This window comes from Mesoplodon bidens (genome assembly GCF_964165515.1).
Source record: "Mesoplodon bidens genome assembly, contig: HAP1_SCAFFOLD_33, whole genome shotgun sequence".
Classification (NCBI taxonomy): Eukaryota; Metazoa; Chordata; class Mammalia; order Artiodactyla; family Ziphiidae; genus Mesoplodon; species Mesoplodon bidens.
The window spans coordinates 437,850-450,708 of NW_027671488.1; positions in this window are offsets into that span (position 1 = coordinate 437,850).

The following is a 12,859-nucleotide window of genomic DNA, read 5'->3' on the forward strand; positions in this document are numbered from 1 at the left end:
ATACATGTTATAACTGTAGTGATATTCCCTTCTACCTGGAGATTTGGGACCCATGGAATGGTTGCATGCATTACTAGTTTAAGGGTCTGCATTTTCTCTCCCAATCTCACCAGTCCTCTCAGTCCCAAGTCTCCAGCCTTATGTCTCATCCAGCTGTCTTTGACGATAGGGTCATTCCAGGTTTCATCAGAACCTTTGAAGGAATTGTGTAAGAATTTTGCTGTTTTTTGGTTTTGTTTTTGAAATTCATGTTTATAATGGGGTTGAGCTGATTGTCACTAACTTGTTTATGCCGGTCTACACACAATTGGTTCCCTTACGAAGACATATTAATACATAGGTTTTAAGATTTTTACTAGTCAGATATACACCTATGCGGGAAATAGGGGTGTTGAGTCCCATTCACTGAGGAAGTTGTATGTCTTGTCTATTCTGTATTTGGTTTATGGAATGGTACCTGTGTTAATATCAAACTCTGGTTTTATGCATCACCCCACCTCTCCTTTCTCCTGAAGCAGGCATAAGATATTTTTTTCTAAATTTGAGACTCTGTTCTCTTTCCTAATTCAGTTCATGTGTTGTGATATTGACATTTCCTCTATAAGTGATATCTTATGATAAGATTCTTTTTTCTGTGTGACTAATTTCCCTTAGAATCATCATACTTATATCCACTCATTATGCTGCTACTGGCCTTATATACATTGATTTCATGTCTGAGTGATATTCCGTTGTACAAAATTACCACGAGTTCTTTATGCATTTCTGTTTTTCCTGGGATATTTTAGGTGTACCAAAGTTGAGGTTCTTGTATGCAGAGCAGCCCTAAACTTTGGGGTGCCTGTGTCTTATTGATATTTAGTCTTCCCAAGTTATATGCCCATGAGTTGAAGTCCCCTTTGCTCGGGGGCTTTGTATTTTAGATGTTTTAGGAAACAGCATACACTTCTTCAGAGTGGCTCTTGGATATTTATACCCCACCCATCAGCGTGACTTGGCTCCCTGTTTCCCATGGCCTCTCCTGCATTTCTGGTTTGGACACATTTTTTGGATGGCCTTTCTGAGCAGTGGAAATTGAGACTTCTTTGTTGTGCGGATATGCATTTCCCTCTTGCTTGGTTGGCCAAAATCTCTGTCTGTGTCTTTTTCCTGAAGATATTCACAAAAAAAACAGATACACCCTTTTGCCCAACTGCATCATTTTAGAAATTCTGCTGCTTTTCATATGCTTTAAATGTGAGTAGAATCTACCTTTTGAAATCTGTTTCCTGCAATTCTGCCTCTCATTCAGATCCTCTTCGTTGCCTTACCTGAATATATTTTTGGACGTTGGTTATCATTTATATCTTTGCAGGTCTTTGAATTGTCTGCTCCTGAGCTGCATTTTGCAACTCGCTTTTTTTGTGTGTTGTATGCCAAACCATTGGATTGCTTCCGGCCCTATTCCGGTTCTGGGGAGGCAGGCTGAGCCTTTGGTTAATTCTTCTTCCTAATGGGAAAATGGAGTGGCATGTGCCTGTCAAAACTCCTACAGCTAACCTCTCATTGGTTCCACCTCTTCCCATTTATCCTCTGCACAAATTGAAAACTGTGTAAAACAGGAGGTTAAAGGTGCTGATTCTCCAAGTGGGGAGATTGTTAGTAATGTGGCTGGAATGGCGAACCTCAGCACCAGGAGATCAAAAATGAGGTGCATTTTAGACACCTTTTCCTGAGCACATGGTGTACATTCATCTCAGTTTCCCAGGCATGTTTTCACTGTCAGAAGATTCCCTTGAACCTGCAGATTTGGGACCCATGGAATGGGTACCAGGCAGTATTACTTTAAAAGGTCTGCATTTTCTCACCAAGCCTCTCTAACATCTCTTAGCGTGCATAGCTTCCAGCCTTATATATCATCCTGCTGTGGGTCTACATGTGTTCAATTCATGTTACATCGTAGACCTTCAACAAAAGTTGTAAGAATTTTTGTCTGTCTCACTGTTTTAATAAATATTTTTAAATTTATTTTTATATTGGTTACAGCTGATTTTCAAAGCTCTGTTTTTTGCTCCTGTACATCCACTTGATTCATGTACTGTGAGACAACAATAAATTCCTTTTCAGATGTTTACCAGTCATATGTATTATTTTCCAGTGACTTGAGTGGACTGAGTGCAGTTCTTTGAGGTACCGTGTAGGCCTTGTCAGTTATTCAATTTGGTACTTGGAATGGTATCTTTGCTAATTTCAACCTCCTGGATAATACCTCACCATTCCCCACCTTTCCCATTTAGCAGCCTTATGTCTATTTTCTACATATTTGACTATGTTTCTGTATTGTAATTTATTTCATGTGTAGCCATTTTTGATTCCACCTTTAAGTGACATCTTATGATATGTGTCTTTTTCTTTCTGACATATGTCACTTAGAATGATCGTATGTAACTCCTCCAGAGTTGTTCCAACTGGCCTTATTTCATTGATTTCTGGATGAGTCATATTCGAATCTACATAAGTACCCCATCTCTTTTATCCATTTTATCCTTCCAGGGACATTTTGGTTATATCCAAGTTGAGGCCCTTTTTAACAGAGAGGTGGTAAACGTTGGGGTGCCTGTTTTCTGTCGATTTTTGTTTTCCCCAAGGTATACGCCCATGAGTGCAAGTGCCCTATGCTCTGTAGCTCATTTTTTAGATGTTTTAGCAAACACAATACACTTCGCCAGAGTGGCTGTTGGCAAATTGCATTTCCACTATCAGCCTCACAGGGCTCCCTTTTCTCCTTGCCCTGTCCTGCATTTCTGGTGTTTACACTTTACATGGATGGCCCTTCTGACTGATGTGAAGTGATACATTTTGTAGTATTGATTTCCAGTGTCCACCTGTTTGGTTGGATAAAAAGTGTGTATGGCCTTTACTTGAATATATTCAGAAAAAATGCATACACCCTTTTTGGCCAACAGCATCATTGGCGAAGTTCAGACCCTTTTCTTGTACTTTAACGGGGAGTCCTTTCTACCTGTTCAAGTATGTTTCCAGCCACTCTCCCTTGCTTACAAGTCCTTTTCTGTGACTTACCTCAGGACATTTTTCGACGATAGATATTTTCAACTCTGCAGTTTCATGAATTTTAGTGACCCTGAGTTCCATTATTCAACTTGTGTTTATGGAAACTGGACACAAAACAGCGGGATTTCCTCTAGCCCTATTCTGTTTCCGTGGGCAATTCTAGCCTTTGATGAATTTGTCTTCCGGATTGAAAATTAGAGTGGCATGTGCCTGTCCGAACACCTAAGACTTGTCTCTAAATTTTTCTCATCCTTCCGCTTCATCCTCTGGACAAATTCCAAACTGTGTGCAACAGGATGTTGACGGCGCTGATATGCCCAAGTGAGGAAGTTGTTAGGAAAGATGCTGGAGGGGTGAACCCAAGCACCAGGCGATGAGGAGATGAGGTGTCTTTTCCAAACTCTTTCCGATCAAATGGTGTACTATCCTCTAGGTGTGACAGGCATGTTTTAGCTGTAGGAAGGGTCCCATGCATGTAAGGAGAACACCAGGGATTTTTCCAAATCAGTGCCTCCCCGAACCCCAAACTGGGGAATTTTTAGGCTACGGCTACACGCATGTCCATTAAGGGCCTTGGGAAATAGGCAGAGCCCAAACTTTAGATGATTGAAATCTTCAGGGTCAGAAGCGCTCACCATTGGCCTTGCTTAGGTTACATTTTGTCTGTCATTGATAGATGATGTCAATAAAAATATCTATTCTTTTTCAGATTATTTCCCCTTATAGGTTATTGCAAAATATTCAGTGTAGTTCCCTGTGCTATACAGTAGTTCCTTGTTGATGATCTATTTTATACATAGCAGTGTGTATGTGTTAATCCCAAACTCTTAATTTATCCCTTCTCCTACCTTTCCCCTTTGGTAATAATAAATTATAAGATTTTATACTTCTCAGAAATGGGGGAGCTGAAAGAGAGGTATCATTTTCAATGGAAAAGCATTGAAAACACGATTGAAGCTTCAGCCAAGAGTATTCGATGTACATCCATGGAAATAAATCACTTCATTTCTCTAATGTTGACCTGACAAATAAGACCAACGTCTTCACTGAACTTGCTTATAGGAAGGTGATGGAAATATCAAATGTAAGTCTTAGAAACATCTTATTTTACCCGAGCGATATACACTGCTCAATGTTAACTACAGTTTGGCTCACACATCTGTTCATTAAAGTTACAATGTTCTCAATTTCTGTTACTGATCCTCCAGAGTGGACCCCAACAGGAGTCCCCGTGCCCAGTGTCATTGGAGCCAACAGATCAAGACTGAGTTTGGTTCAGAAGCAATGGAAACATTATTTTGAAAACAGAAAGGAGAGGTGAGAGCGTGCACTCCCCCACGGGCTGTGGGCTGGGCTGCTGTGTAGGGATCCCGGCAGCGTCAGTGGGAGGGAGGGGATGGAGCTCTCGAGGGCTGGGTTGGCTGCAGCTCAGGCTCTATGCCGCGGAGTCTGCATGGGACCCCCCTAGCTGAGGTGTCGACCCAGCCATTCTGCACTAGGAAATCAGGTCTGAAGTGCCGGGTGTGGGACCTCTGCATGCGGAACCCTAGGAGCACGTGAAATTAGACAAAGCACAAAGGAAAAACAGGTTAGACTTTATTTTATTGCCCAGATTCTCTTTTTATCTCCCAGGAGTTTTTAATGAACGTTGCCGGAGATGAACACCTCCTCGGCTTTTGGTTCTGTTCCTCATTCTTGGGGTGTTGAGGGTGCAGACCCCTCTTTTGTAACTGCTTCATGCTGTGGTGGGAGCCCTGATACATGGGGGGAGGGGCAAAACGTCTCCCCACCACCCTCCAGGTGAGGTTGATTGTCCCAAGGACTCCTGCCTCACTTCTCGTCCGCCTGAGCACCAGCATTGGAAGTGTTATAGATTCTAATGACCTTTAAGGGTCCAGGAAAGAGATGCGCAGAGATGCTGCAGTGGCAGGTATCACCCCACCCCACATTTGTTCGGCGACCTTAGGCTGACGTTTTTTGCCAGCCTAGATGCTCTGACCACTAGTCTGTGCTTTCTTTAATTAGGTCCCTGAATTAATGTACACACAGCACCATGTGTCAGAGCCCTGCCCACACAACTCCCAGACAGTCAAGGGTCAGTGGTGATCCAGGACCATGACGTCCACTGAGTCAACGGCCTTTAGAAGTAGCCAGCAGTCCAGCCGGTCATATTGACCACCATTACCGCGGTGTCTGTAGGGCTTTCTATGGTGAAAGCATGATATATGTTTCCCCCGCCAAGCTTATTAGCTCCCCTCTGGGTGCAGTAAGTCCTTCAAGCAGTAGTCTGCTCTTTCGGGGCACAGTCTTGTTGTTTTCTGAGAGAAACTCCAGGTCAAGTGATGGTCACACGAGTCATTTTGGTGGCCTGTGGCCCCCGTTTGTCTCTCTGGAGGTTGGAGTTGGAGGGCCTCCTCACTCGAGGTCAGTGTGTCCACAGAGCGACCCCTTCAACTTCAGGGCATGATGGGTGGTTAGGATCACCACGTGGGGTCCTTTTCCCTTAGGAGGGAGCTGGCCTTGCGGGCTTCTGATTCAGCTTTTTAGATACCCCAGTAGCCTGGCCTGATGAGTCGGTGGGCAAAGCCCTTGGTGACCATAGTTTATCATACCTGAAGGGCATTCTTGTGTTGCTCCATTTCAAGTGGTCCCAGTTTTTGCACTAAGGCTCCAAGGGCGATTAACCTATGACCGGGTATGTAAAGGTCAAAGGGTTTAGCTAAATTAGGGAGTTCCTGGGCAAGGTTCTGAATTGACTGCTCTTTCCATTCTTGAAAGGCTGCTTCTGGATTCTATTCAAAAGGATCATCATCTTTTCGTGTCAGTGTTTCATGTAGAGGCCCAGCTATTAGACTGTAGTTAGGGATCCGAATGCAGAAAACCTTGGCCTCCCCAGGAACCCCTAAGCTGTCTTCTAGTTTTAGAAGAGGTAAGGCTGCAAATGGCTTCTTCCCTATCCTGGGATGTGTTTCTCCAAATATCTGTGACAATGAAGCCTAGGCATGTCACCTTAGCCTGGGATATTTGAGCCTTTTTCTTGGACACCTTCTATCCTTTCTTGACTAGGTAGTTCAGAGGCGTCTTTAGTAGGCCTGGCGATCAGAATGTCCTCTGCATATTGAAGGAGGGTTCCCTTTTACAGAGGTAGAACTTTTAGGTCTTTAGAGGACATTTCCCCAATGATGGTGTGGGTATTTTTGAACCATTGGGGAAGGACGGCCCAGCATTATTGCTTTGGTTGCATGTTGTGTCCTGCCACTAACAAACCAAAAATCCTTGTGACTCTGAGATGAATGGAATACAGAAGAAGGCATCATTGAAGTCTAATACAGAATGGCATGGCCTGGTGGATGGTAGAATGACCAGCAGGGTGTAGGAAATAGGAGCTACTGGATGTATATCCTCGGTGGCTTCACTGACTGTCCTGATATCCTTTACCAGGTCCCCAGCAGCCAATGGGACTCTCGTGGTCAGGCCAATCCCAGGATATGGAGCTCACCTGGGCTGCACCCCCCACCCCACAGCCCACGGGGCCCTCGTGGTCAAGTCCCTCCCAGGGTATGGAGCTCACCTGTGCAGTTATCCAGCAGCCCATTGGGCTCTCATATCCAGGCCCTTCCCAGGATACGGAGCTCCCCTGGGCAGGTACCCAAGCAGGGCTGGACACACAAGAACTGTGCACATAGCCCACATTGCAGAGAAACCCCAGCTCACCTGTCGCTCACAGCTGACAAAGAACGCCTCAGAGCAGGACTTGAACTAACAAAGAGCAGCGCTGACATGTCTGTGACCCTGGCTATCACTCTGTGCAGCCTCTCTCGGCCTGGTCTTCCAGACACTTCCACTGCAGCCAGGGCACCAGGCCTCTGTCTCCACCCACCATCACTCCTCTCCCTGACTCCTGGGTTCCTCTCATTAGTATAGGGTCTTCTTGAAGTTGTTTTCCACTCATGGACCAGATAAAATGATGAGAAAAAAAGCCGCAGCTGAAGCCCCTTTTCTATCCTGACTCTCAAGAGCCCACACCTGTTCCTTGGCCGTGGCCCGTTTAGCAAGTTTCATTTTCTGCAACTGTGATCCCCTGAGGGGTGAGGATTGGCTGATTTGGGCAGCCTGACACTGCCTGCCAGCCCTCCCCATGTGTGCCTTGGTTGAGGTCAATATAAACACCTCTCCAGTCAGCAAGAGCCCCTGTAGCTGTGCCTGACGCCATATTCTCTGCCCCGTCAGCAGTGTCGGGGCTGGGGTGGTGGGAGGGAGTGAGGGGCCATGGCTTTGTGGGTGGCCCAGTGTGAGTGGGGCTCTGCTGGACTTTCTGCAGGAGTTGCCAGGCTGCCACCTGCTAAAGAAGAGGATGTGTCACCCATACCTGCCGCTGGAATTTCTCCCAAGGCAGAGGTGAGGAAGTAAAAAAGCAGTGGGTGCCGTGGCAGGAGGGGTATCTCAGGTAGGGAAATGGAAAGCTTCCAGAAGAGCATCTGGGGCCAGGACCATCCTGGCTGGCCAGCAGGCACCAAGTCGGCATGCGTGCTGTCGTTGGTGTGGCTCCACAGCCCTTCCTCTAGGCTTGCAAGTTCTTGTACATATTCAGCTGTTTTACCTGGAAAGGGTGGGGAGAGTTCAGCTGCAGCAGGACTGGGGCTCAGCTCACATTTACTCACAGATGCCTCGACACAGTCCCCCACCTTTGCAATGAGGATGCTCCTTGTGGGGGGGGAGCGCTGCTCACTGCATGGGAGACGATTTCCCACCTCTGACCAACTTAAGAATTTTTTACAACTGGAGCAAGTGCCCTGATACGATTATCCTCTGTATAACTGAGGGGTTCTGTTTATTTATTTTTTTTCTTTTTTTCTTTTTGGTTCAAGGTAGATTTTATTTATTCCTCTTTTTTTTTTAATTTGGAGATATAAACATGGAAATAATGCATTAATATAAAGACATCTATGTGAAGGGAAAAACGTTTTTTGGTTTATTTTATTAAATGTTATTTATTTATTTTTAATTTTTTTAAAATTTATTTATTTCTTTTATACAGCAGGTTCTTACTGGATATCTATTTTATACATATGTGTGCACATGTGAATCCCAGTCTCCCAATTCATCCCACCAGCACCCTCACATGTCGTTCCCACCTTGGTGTCCATATGTTTGTTCTCTACATCTGTGTCTCTATCTCTGCCCTGGAAACCGGTTCCTCTTTACCATTTTTCTAGGTTCCACATATATGCATTAACATACAATATTTGTTTTTCTCTTTCTGACTTACTTCACTCTGTATGACAGTCTCTAGATCCATCAAGGTCTCTACAAATGACCCAATTTCATTCCTATGTATGGCTGAGTAATATTCCATTGTATATATGTACCACATCTTTATCCATTCATCTGTCTGTGGACACTTAGGTTGCTTTCATTACCTGGCTATTGTAAATAGTACTGCAATGAACATTGTGGTGAATGTGTCTTTTTGATTTATGGTTTTCTCTGGGTATATGCCCAGTAGTGGGATTGCTGGATTATATGGTAATTCTATTTTTAGTTTTTTAAGGAACCTCCATACTGTTCTCCATAGAGACTATATCGATTTACATTCCCAGCAATAGTGGAAGAAGGTTCCTTTTCTCCACACCCTCTCCAGCATTTGTTGTTTGTAGATTTTCTGATGATGCCCATTCTAACAGGTGTGACGTGATACCTCATTGTAGTTTTGATTTCCATTTTTCTAATAATTAGTGATGTTGAGCAGATTTTCATGTGCGTACTCGCCATCTCTATGTCTTCTTGGAAGAAATGTCTATTTAGATCTTCTTCCATTTTTGTATTGGGTTGTTTGTTTTATTAATATTGAGCTGCATGAGCTGTTTATATATATTGGAGATTAATTATTTGTCCATTGATTCATTGGCAAATATGTTCTGCCATTCTGAGGGTTGTCTTTTCATCTTGTTTGTAGTTTCCTTTGCTTTGCAAAAGCTTTTACATTTCATTAGGTCCCATCTGTTTAGTTTACTTTTTTATTTCCTTACTATAGGAGGTGGATCAAAAAAGATCTTGCTGTGATTTACGTCAGAGTATCCTTCGTAAGTTTTCCTCTCAGAGTTTTATACTGTCCGGTCTTACATTAAGGTCTCTAATCCATTTTGAATATATTTTTATGTATGGTGTTGGGGAGTGTTCTAATTTCATTCTTTTACATGTAGCTGTCCATATTTCCCAGCACCAATGATTGAAGAGACTGTCTTATCTCCATTGTATAGTCTTGCCTCCTTTGTCATAGATTAGTTGACCATAGGTGTGTAGGTTTATCCCTGGGCTTTCTTTTGCTTTTTTTTTTCTTTTACACGTTTATTGGAGTATAATTGTTTTACAATGGAGTGTTAGTTTCTGCTGTATAACAAAGTGAATCAGCTGTACATATACAAATATCACCAGATCCCCTCCCTCTTGCATCTCCCTCCCACATTCCATATCACACCCCTTTATGTGGTCACAAAGCACCGAGCTGATCTCCCTGTTCTATGTGGCTGATTCTCAGTAGCTATCAGTGTTACATTTGGTAATGTATTTATGTCCATGCCACTCTGTCACTTCGTCTCAGCTCACCCATCCCCCTTCCGGTGTCCTCAAGACCTTTCTCTATGTCTGTGTCCTTAATCCTGTCCTGCCACTAGGTTCTTCAAAATCTTTTTTTTCTTCTTTAGATTCCGTATATCTCTGTTAACATACAGTATTTGTTTTTCCCTTTCTGACTTACTTCACTGTGTAGGACAGATTCTAAGTCCATCCACCTCAGTACAAATAACTCAGTTTTGCTTCTTTTTATGGCTGAGTAATATTCCATTGTATATATGTGCCAGATCTTCTTTATCCATTCATCTGTCGATGGACACTTAGGTTGCTTCCATGTCCAAGCTATTGTAAATAGAGCTGCAATGAACTTTTTTGTACATAACTCTTTTTGAAATATGGTTTTCGCAAGGCAAATGCCCAGTAGTTGGATTGTTGTGTCGTATGGTACCTCTATTGTTAGTTATTTAGAGGAAACTCCGTACTGTTCTCCCTAGTGCCCATATCAACTTACGTTCCCACCCACAGTGCAAGTGTGTTCCCTTTTCTCCAATAAAGGCCTCTCCAGAATTTATTGTTTTGTAGATTTTTTTGATGATTGCCACTCTGACTGCTGTGTGGTGATACCTCACGATAGTTATGATTTGCATTTCTCTAATGATTAGTAATGTTCAGCATCCTTTCATGTGTTTCTTGGTAATCTGTATATCTTCTTTGGAGAAATGTCTATTTAGGTCTTCTGGCCGTTTTTGGATTGGGTTGTTTGTTTTTGTGATATTGAGCTACATGAGGTGCTTGTAAAGTTTGGAGATTAATCCTTTGTCAATTGCTCCATTTGAAAATATTTTCTCCCATTCTGAGGGTTGTTTTTGCATCTTGTTTATGTTTTCCTGTACCGTGTAAAAGCTTTTAAGTTTTATTAGGTCCCATTTGTTGATTTCTGTTTTTATATCCATTTCTCTAGAAGGTGAGTCAAAAAGGATCTTGCTGTGATTTATGTCATAGAGTGTTCTGCCTATGGTTTCCTCTAAGTGTTTTATAGTGTCTGGTCTTATATTTAGATCTCTAATCCATTTAGAGTTTATTTTTGTGTATGGTGTTATGGAGTGTTCTAATTTCATTCTTTTATGTGTAGGGGTCCAGTTTTCCCAGCACCAATTACTGAAGAGACTGTCTTTTCTCCATTGTATATCCTTAGCTCCTTTGTCATAGATGAGATAGCCATAGGTATGTAGGTTTAACTCTGGGCTTTCTGTCCTGTTCCATTGATCTGTGTTTATGCCAATCTACATACACTTGATTCCATTATGGAGACATATAAATACATAGGTTTCAAGATTGTTACCAGTCAGATAAATTCCTCTTCAGTGAATAGGGTGTTTTGTGTCCAGTTCATTGAGAAAGGAGTAGGTCTTGTCTATTACATATTTGGTATATGGAATGGTATCTGTGCTAATTTCAAACTCTGCTTTTACACATCACCCCACGTCACCATTCCCCTTAAGGAGGCATAAGTGTGTTTTCTAAATGTGTAACTCTGTTCTCTTTTGAAATTCAGTTCATGTGTAGCCATGTTTACATTCCCTCTATAAGTGATATATTACAATAAGTTTCTGTTTCTTTGTGGCTCATTTCACTTAGCATCATCGTACCTAAAGCCACTCATTATGCTGCTATTGGCCTTATGACATTGATTCTATGTCTGAGTGACATTCCATTGTATATAAGTACCACAACACCTATATCCATTTTTTTCCTTTCCTGGGATATTTAAAGTGTACCGAAGTCGAGGTTCTTGTAAACAGAGCAGCCCTAAACTTTGCGCTGGCTGTGTGTTGCAGATTTTTAGTTTTCCCAAAATACACGCCCATGAGTGGAAGTGTGCTATGCTCTGTAGCTCTGTTTTAGAAAACAACATACAGTTCTGCAGAGAGGCTGTTGGCAATTTACATCCTGTCCATCGGTGTAACCAGGCTCCCTTTTCTCCATGGCCTGTCCTGCATTTGTGGTTTTCACACTATTTGTGGATGGCCCTTTTGACTGGAGGTAAGGGACACTTCTATGTAGTGTGGATTTTCAATGCCTGATGGCTTGCTTGGCCAAAAAGGGCGTATGCATTTTTTCCCGAATATATTCAAGAAAATACACATACTCCCTTTTCTGCCAAGGGCAACGTTGTTGGAGTTCTGTCGCTTTTCATGTGCTTTAAAGATGACTCCAATGTACCTCTTGAAATCTGTTTCCTTCAATTCTGCCTTGCATTCAAATCCTCTTCACGGCCTTACCTCAATATATTTCTGGATGATAGTTGTCCTTTATAACTCTGCAAGTTTGTGAATTGCTGTGCCCCTGATATCCATTTTTCAAACTGCCTATTTGTGAGCTGGCTGCAATACCGCAGGATGGCTTTAGGCCCTAGTCTGGTTCCTGGGCTTCAGGCTGAGCCTTTGGTTAATGCTTCTTCCTGATGTGAAAGTAGAGTGATATGTGCCCATCCAAACACCTACAGCTCATCTCTCATTTCTTTCCCCTCTTCCTGTTCATCCTCTGCACAATTTGCAAACTGTGCATAAAAGGAGGGTAAAGGCGCTGACACTCCAAGTGGGGATATTTTTAGTAATGCAGATGGAATGGTGAAGCCGAGCACGACGAAAGGAAAAATGAGGTACCTTTTAGGAAACTTTCCTAATTACACAGTGTACCATCCACTGGGTTTCCCTTGCATGTTTTAACTGTAGGAATATTCCCTTAAACCTGGAGAGTTGAGACCACTAGAATGCGTAGCACACAGTATTGCTCTAAGTGGTGTTCTTTTGCTCACACAACCTCAGCAGTCTTGTCAGCCCCAAGTGTCCAGTCTTATGTCTCATCCAGCTGTGGGTGTAAAGGTGGTCAATCCAGGTTGGATCACAGGCCCTGAACGTAAATTTTTAGATTTCTCTCTGTTTCACTGTTTTTGCATTTTGCTTTTGAAACTTATTTTTATAAGGTGGTTTTGCTGAATTTCAGTGCTGTGTTCATGCCATTATACACACATATGCTTTCTTTATGGAGACACGAGAATATATATGTTTTAAAATTCTTAGGGTCAGATATATTCCTCTGCAATGAATAGGGGGTGTTGAGTCCAGTTCATTGTGCGGGGAGTAGGTGTTGTCTATTACATACTTGGTTTAGGTAACACTATCTGTGTTAATTTAAAACTGTGGTTTTATGCATCACCCCACCTCGGCTTTCC